Source organism: Oncorhynchus nerka, linkage group LG20, assembly GCF_034236695.1.
Source record: "Oncorhynchus nerka isolate Pitt River linkage group LG20, Oner_Uvic_2.0, whole genome shotgun sequence".
Classification (NCBI taxonomy): Eukaryota; Metazoa; Chordata; class Actinopteri; order Salmoniformes; family Salmonidae; genus Oncorhynchus; species Oncorhynchus nerka.
In genome coordinates this window covers 37,473,392-37,489,394 of record NC_088415.1, presented here as the reverse complement: position 1 = coordinate 37,489,394, position 16,003 = coordinate 37,473,392, and the positions used below count along the sequence as shown (strand labels likewise).

General features: G+C 44.9%; 1 protein-coding gene across 1 annotated transcript in view; it reads right to left on the bottom strand.

Moving 5' to 3' along the window:
• The window catches only part of LOC115102444 (plexin-A2-like), a 313,165-nt gene extending 299,132 nt beyond the window's left edge, over positions 1 to 14,033 (bottom strand). Inside the window, exon 1 of the mRNA XM_029622400.2 lies at positions 13,454 to 14,033. The gene's annotated coding sequence lies outside the window, so the exon portion shown is untranslated. The remainder of the gene's footprint in view (positions 1 to 13,453) is intronic.
• Between the last annotated feature and the right edge of the window lie 1,970 nt (positions 14,034 to 16,003).

The following is a 16,003-nucleotide window of genomic DNA, read 5'->3' as shown; positions in this document are numbered from 1 at the left end:
GAGCACATGATTGCAAACTTTACGCTAATAAGCCAACCCTGTCCCTCCTTCCTGTCCCTGGAAACTTTACGCTAATAAGCCAACCCTGTCCCTCCTTCCTGTCCCTGGAAACTTTATGCTAATAAGCCAACCCTGTCCCTCCTTCCTGTCCCTGGAAACTTTACGCTAATAAGCCAACTCTGTCCCTCCTTCCTGTCCCTGGAAACTTTACGCTAATAAGCCAACTCTGTCCCTCCTTTCTGTCCCTGGAAACTTCACGCTAATAAGCCAACCCTGTCCCTCCTTCCTGTCCCTGGAAACCTTACGCTAATAAGCCAACTCTGTCCCTCCTTCCTGTCCCTGGGTTCAGAGTGACCTATGGCTGGCAGCGTCAGAGAAAGGGGTCTATTTACCTTGACGCAGTGTTACATGTAAAGGCGTTGAAGCCAGACTGCATTTAGAGTATTTCACAACTGGAACCATTCAAGCTGCTAGTCCTTTGTGCAGATAGAACAGATTAGCAGACACAGTAACATACCATGGTGGAAGAGCAAACAAAGAAACCGTATCCTTTATCAGTCCCTTCAACGGTTGTGGAGACGGGCTGCCGGGCTGCCACAGGATTAAAGGCATGGGGTTTGCTGTGTGGTGAAGAGGCATGCCTGTGTGTGTGTGTGTGTGGTGTGTGAGTGTGCTTTAAACCTATTCACACTGTGATTGAAACACTGGCCAATCGACAGCCCCTCCCCTTTAACTTGTGCAGTACAAAGTCTCTACACGGAGTGTACAAAACATTATGAACACCTGCTCTTTCTATGACAGACTGACCAGGTGAATCCAGGTGGAAGCTATGATCCCTTATTGATGTCAATTCGATCGGTGTAGCTGAAGGGGAGGAGACAGGTTAAAGAAGGATTTTTAAGCCTTGAGACAATTGAGACATGGATTGTATATCTGCGCCATTCAAATGGTGAATGGGAAACACAAAATAATTAAGTGCCTTTGAACGGGGTACGGTAGTAGGTACCAGGTGCACTGATTTGTGTCAAGAACTGCAACGCTGCTGGGTTTTTCACGCTCAACCATTTCCCGTGTATATCAAGAAAGGTGCAACACCCAAAGGACATCAAGCCAACTTGACACAACTGTGGGAAGAATTTGACTCAGCGTGGGCCAGCATCCCTGTGGAACACTTTCAACTCCTTGTAGAGTCCATTCTCTGAAGAATTGAGTCTGTTCTAAAGGCAAAAGGAGGACTGGGGGGGGTGCAACTCAATATTAGGAAGATGTTCCTTAATATTTTGTACACTCTGTGTATTTAACAGAGGAGAACCAACACAGCGGTTTGGCTGCCAAATGACAGCCAACAGAAGAACGAATGGTGACATCTGACAGCATCTTACAGCTACACAGACACATCTGCTTCGACTGGCATCCCTCGACCTAACCCGCTCTTACTCACTTGTTCTCACTCCTGTACCCACGCAAACAGACAACAGAGAACAGAGGGAGGCAGCAGAAGGAGGGGGAAGAGAGGGAGGAGGAAGAGGAGAAAGAGGCGGAGGAGGAGAAGGAGGAGGAGGAGAAAGAGGAGGTGGAGGAGGAGAAAGAGGAGGTGGAGAAGGAAAAAGAGGAGGTGGAGGAGAAGAAAGAGGCGGAGGAGGCGGAGGAGGAGGACGACGAGGCGGAGAAAGAGGAGACGGAGGAGGAGAAAGAGGAGGCAGAGGAGGAGAAAGAGGAGGCAGAGGAGGAGAAAGAGGAGGTGGAGGAGGAGAAAGAGAAGGCGGAGGAGGAGAAAGAGGAGGGGGGCTGAAGCTGTAAGCTGTTAATTGTCAGCTTTGAGAAAACGGAGCATAATTGTGTGCGCAAAAGAACACAGGGAATGAATGCTTAATTCTCTTGATCAACAATGACACTGTCAAGCACACTGCGTTTTGCTTAATAGAACAAACCCTCATCAATGATACATGGAACAATAGCAACGCATGATTAATGAAAATAAAACATGAATCTTAGGACTTGAAAAACAGAAGATAGCAAACATTTACGTTTAATGTTGTGTTCATGTAAATTTGAATTATGATAATATCTCTAACGTAATTGGATGCAAATTAATCTCACCTATTCCCCTCTGTCAACACAATGTTATGATGTTAAACAAATGGAAAAATATAAAGCACTCTCATAAAAGATCACAAGTAGTAGTTTGACTGCCTGTATAGGCAGCGGCCAAAAAAGCATTAAAAATACAGTTCTTACAAGCTTCCCAAAGCTTTCAGTAATGAGATTTTTTTTCTGTCAAAACAGCAGCAGTACTTGGTCTCTCTCCTCCGGTGTACCAGATAGAGAACAATAAGGACCTGGCACACATTCCGTCCTCTGCTATGGCAACGCTAGGGCCCGTATTCATAAAGCGTCTCAGAGTAGGAGAGTTGATTCAGGATCAGGTCCGCCCTGTCCTTTTCATTTGAATCTAAAAGGCAAAACTGATCCTAGACCAGCACTCCTACTCTAAGATGCTTTAAGAACCCGTCAAAGATCCCATCCCCTCACCTTCTGTGTAGGGCTTTCTCAATCGAAATTGCAATATCCATATCGCAAGAGGCTACAATTCAAGTGTAATAAGGGTCCCCAGGGAAACTCTGACCGACACTTTGGTTCCTGTCACAACAACTTTTACTATACCAGTCTTTTTCACTAGTTATCATGCCAAACGACCCCAACCACATAATCGTAATTTGAATTTAATGTCTATGATTCCAACAGTTCACGCATGTGTAAAATCGCAATCGCAATATTTGGTTAACAAAATGGCTATGTGATTATTTGCCCATATCGTGCAGCCCTACTTCTGTGTGTCAGGCTTTAAATGGCATTAGGTCACAAATCCCAAACTGTTGCAGATTAAGACATGAAACATGAGCATATAGATATTCATTCACGGCTTTCAAGTACAAACCTGCCCGTCCCCGCTCCTTCTCCTCTCCCTCCCTTCCTACCGCCTTCTTTTTCTTCAGGCAGCAGCTCTGTGCTTCAGAGCAGTCATATTTAATCAACATCTTCATGGACAACACAGAGGATCTCCTCTCCTCAGCCGTCAGTCTCGGCGCTGTCACACTACGCTCCACGCACCACGCAGGATCATTTTCTTAGATCCCCTAATTCTACCCGTCATTCACCTTAAATGCTACAGAAAAGAAACACCGTTGCTTGACCCACATTGCTGATGATCAGTGAATTACCCATGATGTCACTATTTGATTATTTATTTTGCGCGGCGGTTGTAATTTAAGACCTAGGAGGCGCTTATGTTGGTAATAACTGTGTCTCTTTTCGCGCCTCGAACATGCAAGGCTGTCCGCGCGGAGATGCGTCTGTCATGTCTCCCGTTTCACTGGTTGTGGCGCTTTTGTGCTTCATGGAGCTCATACAGACAGTTTCCCAGAGAGGCGGGAACAAGTGAGGGAGGTAAAAGTGGAAAAACAAAACTCAACTTCCAGCTGATGGATTCATCTTGATAAACGATCACGCGTGGAAAAACGGGAACAAATTGCAGCATTTTAAAAACGATAGTGTTTGTTTACTTTACTACCCAAATCACAATGGCTATTTGCTTGATATCATTTGACGCGATGGCTGACAAGAACGGAGGACAAAACAACATGCATTGTCGATTGTTCACCCTTCAATGCCCAACACATTTCCACACAGCTGGGGGTGAATTCCAAAGCCTTGTCCTGAAAGGTCAGAGGCAGATTAAAATCAATAACAACAGCTGCTAGAACAACATAAAATCAAACTTTCCGCTATACATTTGGCTATATGTCAAGTCTACCATCTTCCCACAGGCCTCAACCTACTCATAATATAATGTGACAAGCCACTGGGCACAGGTCAACGTCTATGGCGTGGAAACAACGTTGATTCAACCAGTGTGTGCCCAGTGGGAAGATGCCTTCTTAAAAAAGCCCTTTTCATCCCGTCTCTGGCTCCCACTGCCCTGCACATATACAGGTCACATGTGGGTCAGTCATGTATTTATGCATCAACATTCTGTAGCTAGCCGGCCCAAGGAAGACTGGATTCATTTCCCTTGGCCTGAGCACTCTGAGGCCTCCTGGGCCAAAATAAAGAGTCTGGAGGCAGACAGAGATACAGAAATATGAGGGAACAGGTCTTAGCCAAGCTCTTAACAGCACATCCCGATACCTTTTCCATTCCTTCAGACTGTTGTGGCATCACTCGGGCTCCCGAGTGGTGCCTCTCTGTGTAAGAGGCGTCACCACAGTCCCTGCTTCCAATCCAGGCTGTATCACATCTGGCGGTGATTGGGAGTCCTGTTGGGCGGCGCGCAATTAGCCCAGCGTCGTCTGGGTTTGGCCGGGGTAGGCCGTCATTGGAAACAAGAATTTGTTCTTAACTGACTTGCCTAGTTAAATAAAGGTTCAATTTAAAAAATGACCCAGTGTTGAAGGCTTAAGAATGGACCCTCCATATATTTAAAGGAGGGTGTGCAATCGTCAGTGACTTGCCTGCCCTTATGTGATTGTCTGTCCAAAGCAGACTTTCACACAAACCCGACATCACAGGGAGAAGGGTAGCCCAGATAGGATGGGTTTCAGGGTTTTCAGTTTGAAGTTTCGAGGTCTTTCATCACTGCTTTGGTTGGATTTGTTATGGTCAGCATAGTGGAAAGAAAGTGTTTATTTGCAAGTGAGAGAGAAAACAGGGATGTTTTTTTGGAAAAGGAAGTTTCTGGTTTGAGGTATTCTGTTCGCTATCTCTTCCCCGGAATTCATTTTGGAGCCTTATCTCCTCTGGTTTTCTGAGCTGAAGGCAGAGGATGTGTTAAGGCGTCTCTGGCGGGGAAGAGGAGCTATCCACACAGATAAGGCCAGGGCTGACTTCAAAATTGTAACAAAGCAGACAGACAGCTTGGATGCAGGTGGCTACATGTCACGGTGCTCCAGAGATCCAACAGGACCATGCCAGGGTAACACACTACGGAATACTCATCCCCATAACACTCCTCCTTTCCTCGCTATTCTGATTAACAATTGTGCAAAATAATAAGATAATGCAAATCAGTGGAGGCTGGTGAAGGGAGAACAGCTTATATGGCACTGATGCAAATGCATAAAGTGTATGAAGCTTAAGTCAATGTACTGTGCAGCAGCAAATTACACATAGCTTTTTGAACTGGATGAAAAAGAGCTAATGGAGAGCAGTAATACACTGCTGCTTCAGGTTGTAATTGGTCTGCTTGTAATTGGACAGCCGTCAGAACAGTGAAGAGTAGAGACAAAGCTGCCGTTGGCTTAGAACTCCTTTCTCACAGCACATGAGCAGACTAGACAAGCCAAAGCAATGCCGCTCGTTGCCGCCACTGTGTGTGGTAACCATGGTGACGGTGGCAGGGACAGGCTAGGGCGTCCGTCCACATCACCAGGGGGCGTTGTTTACCCAATCTGCCCACTGTGCCCAGTGCCCACTCCGGAGCCCTGTCCCCCCCCCACACACACACGGGCACGTACTGGTTGTGACCCAAATGACACCCTATTCCTTATATCGTGCACTGCTTTTGTCCAGAGCCTATAGAGCCTGGTCAAAAGTAGTGCACTACATAGGGAATAGAGTGCCATTTGGGATGCAGTCACTATCGTCTGTGTGCTACGGACAGCTGCCCATTGGCATCTGTACTGTGCCCCCTCCCTCCCTGACTGCCTCTCACCCACTCTCTCCCTTTTGTTGCTCACTTATTGTCAACTTCCAAACTAAACAAAAAAGCACATCCTCCCATGACACGAGCTAATTGATTATTGATGCTTCCAGGCCGAAACTGACTTACATTCAACCCGGACTGAAAGGGAAAGCGCAGAGACAGAGACAATGCATTCAGTGCTTTCATGAAACTGAAAAAGTCAAAAGCATTTGAATGTAAAGCTCAAGGTCTTTTTCCCCCTTTGATTGGGCTGTTGTGCCACCTTGGGAACAGTCTCTCGGCACAACAAATAGTGGCGGCGTGAGGTGGAGGAACAGCCTGAGCTTTTTGTTCAAGAAACACAAACAACCCAAATGTCAATTTCAGCCCCTTCTTGAATAATCAAAGCAACCCTCATAGCTAATGAGGTAGTGTTTGGCTTTCTACTGGATCTGACAGACTGACAGGCTGCCTGTGACTTACAGCCACTGTGAAGTTAACCACCAAACAAACAGGCCGACGTTATTCTGGAGGTCCTGGTTTCATGATTGCTGTTCTTATCTCCGGCATTGGGGTAACTGTGTTACAGCAGGTAAAATATAGCATGGCTTGTGACAGGAGGGATCAGATAAACAGTGAGATTGGGTCTGGGCAGAGACATGTGGAGATGGTGGTGAATGCCTAAAGAGCCTGGTGAGTGACTGAGGGAGAGAGAGGGGGACTGATGTATTGAGTGTGGCGGACAGATTGAGGCACTAAAGAATGGCAGGGGAGAGCGATCCTGTCCCATGCAAATGTGTCATGAAGGCAATCCCATTAACATCTTAATAAAGACTGCCCGGGCCCTGGAGAGAGAGCTGGGCTCCTGGGTCTGGATTGACTGCCATAGGGCCAAGCAGCACCTCACACATTGGAGGCTCTAAGTCGCTGTTGCCACTGCAGCAACAAGGGAGCATTTCTCCAATGTTACGCCAATGCCGCTTTGTGAGGGCGTTACGCTTCCCAAAGGACTGGCTTAAATGCAAACGCTCTACTCTAACATGCTCCACTAAATTACCTTTTTTTTCTTTTCTCCCCTACTTTCATTTACTGTCCATTTCTCCATCTGCTGGATTCAGTAGTTGGACAAAAGGCTTTGTTTCAGCAAGCTGGCAGGCCTTTGGGACTGGGAGAGGAGAGGTGAGGGCATAGTGGGGTTCAGGATTAGCCTCCACGCCGTCAATAGACGGGATGCATGGAGAGGTCTGGGCCCAGACCATTCATTATGATCTAAATGGCTAAACTGATCCTAAATCAGTACTCCTATTCTAAGACTATTTGTGAATACGTGCCCTGGACACATTCTCCTGGCAGAAAGAGGGAGAACATTAATGGTTGTTCCCCATTCGGCCCTCTGCAGAGACAGAGAGACTGGCTGTAGCCTTCTTCTCAACTGCTCTGTCTGAGTCCAACCCTCTAACACATCAACCTCTGGGGCCCTTTTCTCCGTATACATTTTCCAGGTTTCCGTTTTCCCCTGTTTTTTCAGGGTTTCTCTCTCAGAATACGAATCACTGATACATTCTGTTCCTGTCTTATGATCAACTTGGGCAAATGAATTCATTTTCAATAGATTTAGTTGATTCCATACTAAGTTGAATTCCGTTTTATTGTCTGAATCCCGGGATTCCTTCCGCATTGGCGTTTTGCAGATATTATAAGGCCCTACAACACCCACTGCAGTGCCACTGCCGGCAGCGTTCTGACAGACATGGGGAAACAATCTCTCTCAACACAATATCACACACACAGCAGCTAAGAGGCAAAAACCACCCACCTCGGACTCACGGACTGAAGCAGCACTTTCAGTCTTTGGAGTGCTCCGGCAGCAGCACTTCTGCAATCTCATGATGCATTTGAGGTGGTGTGAATCTATTGGAAAAATGTAACGCAGATCCGGAGTATTGATTTTCACTCCCTGTGCTATGTGCTGATCATACCAGATCCAGATGCTATTTACCAATGTTGAGGCGGTAGCGGGGACAGGCTAGGGCGTCCGCCCAACGCTTCAGTAAGCCACGACAAGGCTACACGGACACAACCACTCAACATGATGGAAGCGACCGCAGCGTGACTTTCAGGGTAGCCCTGGATATAGCGACATATAAAGGCACTTTTCAAATGCATTACAAGGTAAGGTCTGACAAGGTAAAGTTACATTTGTTGAGATTGTACAGTAAATGGCCTTCCTTGATCAAACATTCAAACCACCAGTGTGCAGTACTTATTTTGTGCTCTACCTTACATTAAGTTGTAACTTTGGTTATATGCTTTCAGTACATACACCGACAGAAGAATAGCAAAAAAGATCTTCACAATGAGTTGTGTATAATAGTTCATTCTGTTCATATCTGTGACTAGGCTGATGGATGAGAAGAAACAGTGGAAATCTCCTCTCTCAAAGCAAGGCTGTGAAAAGCATCTGAACTCTCCCACGCTGACACAACCCATCTGGAGCTGACTACTGTCTACCCTCCACTCCTAAGTCCTCTGGGATCAAGATGGCCAACAGAAGCTTAGCTACACTACATGACCAAAAGTATGTGGACAACCGCTCGTCGAACATATCATTCCAAAATCGTGGGCATTAATATGGAGTTGCTTTGCAGCTATAACAGCCTCCACTCTTCTGGGAAGGCTTTCCACTAGACGCTGGAACATTGTCGCAGAGATTTGCTTCCATTCAGCCACAAGAGCATAAGTGAGGTTGGGCACTGATGATGGGCGATTAGGCCTGGCTCGCAGTCGGCGTTCCAACTCATCCCAAAGGTGTTTGATGGGTTGAGGTCAGGGCTCTTTGCAGGCCAGTCAAGTTCTTCCACACAAATCTCGACAAACCATTTTTGTACTGACCTCTTTTTGTGCACGGGGGCATTGTCATGCGGAAACAGGAAAGTGCCTTCCCCAACTATTGCCACAGAGTTGGAAGCACAGAATTGTCTAGACAGTCATTGTATGTTGTAGTGTTAAGATTTCCCTTCACTGGAACTAAGGGGCCTAGCCAAAATCATGAAAACCAGCCCCAGACCATTATTCCTCCTCCACCAAACTTTACAGTTGGCACTATGCATTGGGGCAGGTAGCGTTCTCCTGGCATCAGCCAAACCCAGATTTGTCTGTCGGACTGCCAGATGGTGAGGCGTGATTCATCACTCCAGAAAATGAGTTTCCACTGCTCCAGATTCCTATGCCTATGAGCTTTACACCACTCTATCCGACGCTTGGCATTGTGCATGGGGAGCTTAGGTTTGTGTGCATGGAAACCCATTTAATGAATCTCCTGACAAATATTTATTGTGCTGATGTTGCTTGCTGAGGCAGTTTAGAACTAGTTGGTGAATGTTGCAACCGAGGACAGACGTTTTTTACGCACTGCGCTTTAGCACTCGGCGTTCCCATTCTGTGAACTTGTGTGGCCTACCACTTCGCGGCTGAGGCATTGTTTCTCCAAGACATTTCCACGTCACAATAACAGCACTTACAGTTGACTTGGGCAGTTCTAGCAGGGCATTCTTTTGACAAACTGATTTGTTGGAAAGGTGGCATCCTATGTCGGTACCACGTTGAAAGTCACTGAGTTCTTCAGTAAGGCCAGTCTACTGACAATGTTTGTCTGTGGAGATTGCATGGCTGAGTGCTCGATTTTATACAACTGTCAGCAACGGGTGAGGCTGAAATAATGTACCTCTAAATAAGCTGTTGCTGAAGGTAATGCTTGAAGGAAGTGCATAGCTGGCAGATAATAAAATCCTGTTGTTTCCAAGCAGAGTTAGAGTTGGGAGGAACTGCAAGTCTGAAAGCTCAGGGAGCTGAGTGCTATGGCTGAGGAACCAGTCTTGGAACAGCATGAGGAGAGAGATAGTTCTGCTTACCACCATACCACAACCACTTTCCAACTAAACGTTCTCCCTGGCTACACCCCACTTGATCAATGTCACGGACGATTCAAATCTCTCTTATGTCAATCTTCACATGGATACACTCTCACTTTCTCTCTCTCCCTCACAAACACACACACACACACACACACACACACACACACACACACACACACACACACACACACACACGTACACACACGTACACACAGGCACATAACATGGCCGACTGAGTGGAGTGTGTGTGGGTCAGAGAGATAGAGATCTCTGTTGTGACAGCTGGACAGTTGAGAGGTTCAGATAAACATCCCGGTGAGGGGGAGACCAATTGCTTTAAAACAAACAAACAGGGTGAGTAGCCTACACTCCAGCAGAGACGATGTGGAGACCTATATCTATCTGCAAGGAACGAGTCAGTGAACACTCAGCAGCCAGCCCGCAAGGCATTGAGATGTGTGTGTAGGCAAGTGTGTGTGTGTTTGTGTGTGTGTGGAGGCGGGGGGGGCCTAGCCTGCTCTAGAATACCCAGTCGCTGAACGCGTTTGCACTGTTCACTCATTAAGAAATAGGTCAAGGATTCCGCCTGCATGCCTAGCAACTTGTCAAAAACTCTCAAGCTAAACAGGGGAGGGCGAGTCTGGCTGCCTGGGGCGATGTGCGCTGCATGCTGGTTGCTGGTGACACAGCACGTACACAAAACACAGAGAAGACTGTCTTTGTATCTCGGTCACCACCCCTATCATACTCATTAAATAATAAAGTACAATGCACTAGAACGTGTATTAGGTTATGAAGTCCTGACTGCTGATGGCATCGGGGAAAGGCTTTGACCAGATCTTGCCCTGGACAGAAACATGTCTGCTTGATGGGCACAGACGTTTAAAGAGCAGAGCTGGGACAATAAACCGAAAATGATCGCCGCCGACTATACCGACCACTTATCTTGGGAATTTTGCTGACATGGTTCATTACGATAGCTAGCCTATACTAGAGAAATGTAAAGTTTGAAATCAAATAAATTGGCTAATATGGGTGATTGTTAATTCAGACAATTTAACACAATATGTATTTTTATCAATTTCGCCCAGCTCTACTACAGCGTCATTGTCGGGGTCGACAGGGGACGCTCTTGAGCAGTAGTGTCATCCTGACGAAGAGTCCCATCATCACGAGGAAGGAGACTTGTGGAAGGGGGTGCAGGGTTTACATTATCATCCAGCCCTACCCCTCATACGGTACGGGACGCTGCCTCAGTGGTCGGGAGCTTCTGAAGAGCAAGAAGACAATGACTACCAGTCATGTAAAAGGAGCACTGTACTTCATCAACACAGCATTCGTACTCAATGTCTGTACTCGTACACCAGCCAGCCCAACATAATACCAAATCAGTCCGTCCATTCACTAAAATACCCAGCAGCCGCAGAATGCATTCAGGGGGTCTAATGAGATGCATAATTTACCCTTCCTAAAATAAAGCTGTTGAAAGAGGCAAACAACTCATCCTGAAGCACATAAGATCTCCCGGTTACCCCGCAGGAAACAGTCATGTACTAAACTGACTGGCATAAGCAAATCAATAGGACTGAGATCAGCACTGTCACATAAATCCTTCCTGTTCTGACCAGCTTAATACAATCCAATCAAAATGCTGGAACACACGCTGAGCGAAAGGAGAAAGGGTAACGGGGGGCAATGGAGAGTGCTCATTTTGGCTCCAGCCAGCCAGTTTGATGTGAAGGCATATTCTTTGAGCTTTATTTGTGTAGTTAACCTTATTGATTAAAGAGTGTGTGATGTTGAGGTTCTCAACAGCTCAGCTTGCCCATTCCTGCCTCTCTTCAAAGAGACTGCTTGAAAGTGCTACATTGAGCAGAATGGAATTTTAATTTACTCTGCTTCTTGTGGAGGTGGATTTTATAGAGTTTGTGTACAGTTGTGTAGCAAAAAGGGGAACAAGTCTGACTAAACGAGTGTCTTGAGGAAATCATGTAGTTATACGGTGAGTGCCCAACTGCCCAGACAGACCGGTAATGCTATAACCACTCCAGACTATCAGTGCTTGTGTTTTCTCTTCAGATTGGAGTTAATTAGGTGAGTATAATCAGCGTGTGATAATCAGAGCAAGGCTGCGTGTAGTGGTTTGTTCTTCCAAGGCTGCAATTTCCATCCTGGTGGCTGTTTCTGGGGTCAAACGGATGTTATACTTTGAGAAGAATATTACAATAATGTCACGCTTTAGATATACAAAACCTGATTTTACCAAGAAGAAACTAGGTTTGATTGCATGGTCACAACGATTAATATGCTCTCCGTCAATTATGGGCAGATGCAAGTTATTATCATGCAAATGTAAGGCAATTTTCTACTTAAGACAACATTTATTTCTCTTTAGAGTCACCCTTATGAGCGCTTCCCGAGTGCTATGTGTGTGTGTGTGTGTGTGTGTGTGTGTGTGTGTGTGTGTGTGTGTGTGTGTGTGTGTGTTTGTGATGGAAATGTAAGATTTGTGGGTGCATCTGCTGTTCCAGAGCTTCGACAGATGAAAAGTCTAGAGTTGAGCAGGAATTCTAAATTATAGCCAGTTGGCAACAATGCATCTGAATTTAGCTGCTTTCAATGCTTGGGGGTTAACGGCGGCTGTTATTCTGTCTTGCGGCATACCTCATTGTAATAGGAACGATAATAGGAATAGGAACCTAGCTAAATCAAAATCGTTATATAAAATATTGAGAAGTATGAGGGATGGATAAGAGAGTAATCTGTGTTGGAGAGTACATTTAACTGTTATTCCAAACCCCTGACCTGGGTAAAACCTGGGTAACGCAGTGAAGAACAGAAATGAGTTACATGCTGCAAAAAAGTCACATTCATTCTAACATGTTGGATTGTAGATTATTATGAGGTACAAGACTTCAAGCGCTCACTACATCAAGCCTAATCTAAATCCACTGTAATGGAAATGGTTCTCTTCGCCCTACTCTTACCCCTAATAGCGGGTTCAGAGTCAAGGTCAGCATGGAGAGCTGATGCTAGGCTATCTGTCTGTTGATTACAAATATTGGAAGTAATTGAAAACTACTTTGGGATGATAGGCCGATAAAAATAACTCATCCGATGACTAAATGATTAAATACCGCAGCTTAATAAAGGTCTTATAATATCAAACCAGAACAATGCAATATGAATAGCCGATGATAATATCGATATATCAAACTCAATCAAATTAGTTTTATGAGCTGATGACAGCTGCATTCTGATTAAAAGTTGATCGTGAGGTGATAGAATAGCTGGTAATTAAAACCCAACACCTGACTGAACGGAACTGCGTAATTACGGGTTTACACACCGAGGCAATGAGTCTATAGCCTATGCGTAAATTTGTCTAAACATTCATTGAAAAGTAACTGGTAGGCTACCATTGGAATAATAACAACACTGAAATTCCTTGCATGTTTGGGGTGGGCATTTTTTTCTCACACAATTTTTTTTACCTTACCTATAGCCATAAAATGAAAATTGCCTTATGAACCTAATTTTCAAATAAATTCTCAACTACCACAAGAAGGGATATACGGCTGGTTATTAGGCTACTTGTATATAGCTTAATATCCCACAAGTACCCTAATAAGCAGCCACAAACCCCTTTTTGTGGTAGCTGAGAATTGAGCTGAGAATTCTCTGACATTATTGTGGCGGAATAGAGTAGCTACTGTTAGTTATTAAGCAGAACAGTGTTAATTAAGGCAAATGCACAAAATTGTGCTGCAGCTATCATCAGATAACACATAGACATTTCAAACCAAACCGACACATTTTTTAAAATAATGATAAACATAGGCTAATCGTTTTCACTCACCTTTCGGGTTTCAATGGAAGCTCCTGATTCTCCTCCTATTCTGATCACACAGCCAGTAATGAATTGTCTTCTCTTCCTTTAGGTGATGGAGTGTTGTAGCTACTTACATCCACGGGAAATGCTCCGAGTAGCCTACTACGGTAAAGTCTACAACGGCGTTCCTCAATGATGCTCAATCAATTTAGAGATTTTAGCCAAGGTCCATTCACTCCCAATCCCTAGAAAATTTCAGATACCCAATGTCGCCTCATTCATAGCCTAAAGATCCCCCAAAACCGATGCAAGGTTTCACGAACACAATATTTAATCTATGAACATTCAGTGCGCGCAACTTCGTTTGACCGTCTGTTTTTTAAATTTTCTTTAAATGGTCGATTACAACAGAATGCCTATATGATACGGCGAATTCCTTTAGTTCACAGGATAATGTCCTCTACTATGACAGCCGCTGTAGCCTGGCTTGTCATCGTCCGGCGGGCTTTCTTCGGTTTGGGTAGCAACCTTGCCGCACAAATTTACACAGGCACTCTCGCTTTCTCATAGGGCTGTGCTAGACTGGCATGAGAAACTGTGGCGTTTACCGAACCCGGGAAGCATACAGTACAGTCTCATATGCACACCACAGCGTTTAAACCCAGCCCCCCTGTACACTTCGGCAACACGGGCTCATTTGCATGTTGCATGTGTTAACTGTTTCAGCGTGGTGCCTCCGAATGGCTTGGCCATATGTTCTGCTCAGTGTAATTTGCGACGATCAAATCAGCCTCCAGTGAATGTAAGAAGATAGGATAGATAACACAATAACGCCATTATCTTTTAGGATAAATTATTTCCCTTTCCTATGATTCGATCTCCTGTATAGGCTATGGAAAATTGGATTGATTGCCAAGTAATAAGAATGCACAATAAAGTGTCTTTAATCTTCAGAAGTATTTTATAATAATGTATTTCTGATTTTTCAGTTACATTGGTCTAGCCTACCTTCATTGAACACGTTTAGAAGCTACATTTGATGTATTGAAACATAGTGAGTTGTATAAAACATAATTTATATTATTAATATAATCTAAATATATATATATATTATTAATATCAACGAAAATAATCCAAACACAATAATACATCTGGCCAGTTCTAGTGCGCATTGTGACCTGAGAAGTGTCATCAATGAAGGCTACTTTCAGGGGAGATGCTGCTGCCAATTCTGTTAGTGTACTGCCACCTATGGGCATAACTACGTTGCTACTACCAAGTAATAAACGACTTTCTACAATAGTGTAGGTTTACTACATTCTCACAGATCTTCAAAAGCAGAAGAACATTATTGTCTCAGATATAAGCTACGCAGTTTGGAGAATGAATCAACCGTTTTATGAAAGAGAATAGGCCTATTTGGAAATGGTGTGATTGTAGGACCAATTATGAATAGGCTACCTATCATTATATACAATTATTTGGTTAATTCTAGTAAAGTATCACTCACAGACAGACAGACAGACAGACAGACAGACAGACAGACAGACAGACAGACAGACAGACAGACAGACAGACAGACAGACAGACAGACAGACAGACAGACAGACAGACAGACAGACAGACAGACAGACAGACAGACAGACAGACAGACAGACATGTCAGACAGACAGACAGACAGACAGACAGACAGACAGACAGACAGACAGACAGACAGACAGACAGACAGACAGACAGACAGACAGACAGACAGACAGACAGACAGACAGACAGACAGACAGACAGATAGATAGATGAGCCAAGCAATCTTTACACCACTATTGGTCCTTGTAATGTTATTTCCAGGTGGGTAGACACAACTGTGTGCAGTCAAATTATATTCACAGTAACCAATCAATCAGATTTACTTATATAGCCCTTCTTACATCAGCTGATGTCACAAAGGACTGAACAGAAACCCAGCCTAAAACCCCAAACAACAAGGAATGCAGGTGTAGAAGCACGGTGGCTAGGAAACACTCCCTAGAAAGACCGGAACCTAGGAAGAAACCTAGAGAGGAATCAGGCTATGAGGGGTGGCCAGTCCTCTTCTGGCTGTGCCGGGTGGACACTATAACAGAACATGGCCAAGATGTACAAATGTTCATAGATGACCAGCAGGGTCAAATAAAAATAATCACAGTGGTTGTAGAGGGTGCAACAGGTCAGCACCTCAGGAGTAAATGTCAGTTGGCTTTTCATAGCTGGTCATTCAGAGTATCTCTACCGCTCCTGCTGCCTCTAGAGAGTTGAAAACAGCAGGTCTGGGACAAGGTAGCATGTCCGGTGAACAGGTCAGGGTTCCTTAGCCGCAGGCAGAACCATTAAAACTGGAGCAGCAGCACGACCACGTGGACTGGAGACAGTAAGGAGTCATCAGGCCAGGTAGTCCTGAGGCATGGTCCTAGGGCTCAGGTCCTCTAAGAGAAAGAAAGAAAGAAAGAAAGAGAGAGAGAGAGACAGAGAGAGAGAGAGAGAGAATGAGAGAGAGCATACTTAAATTCACACAGGACGCAGGATAAGACAGAAGAAATATTC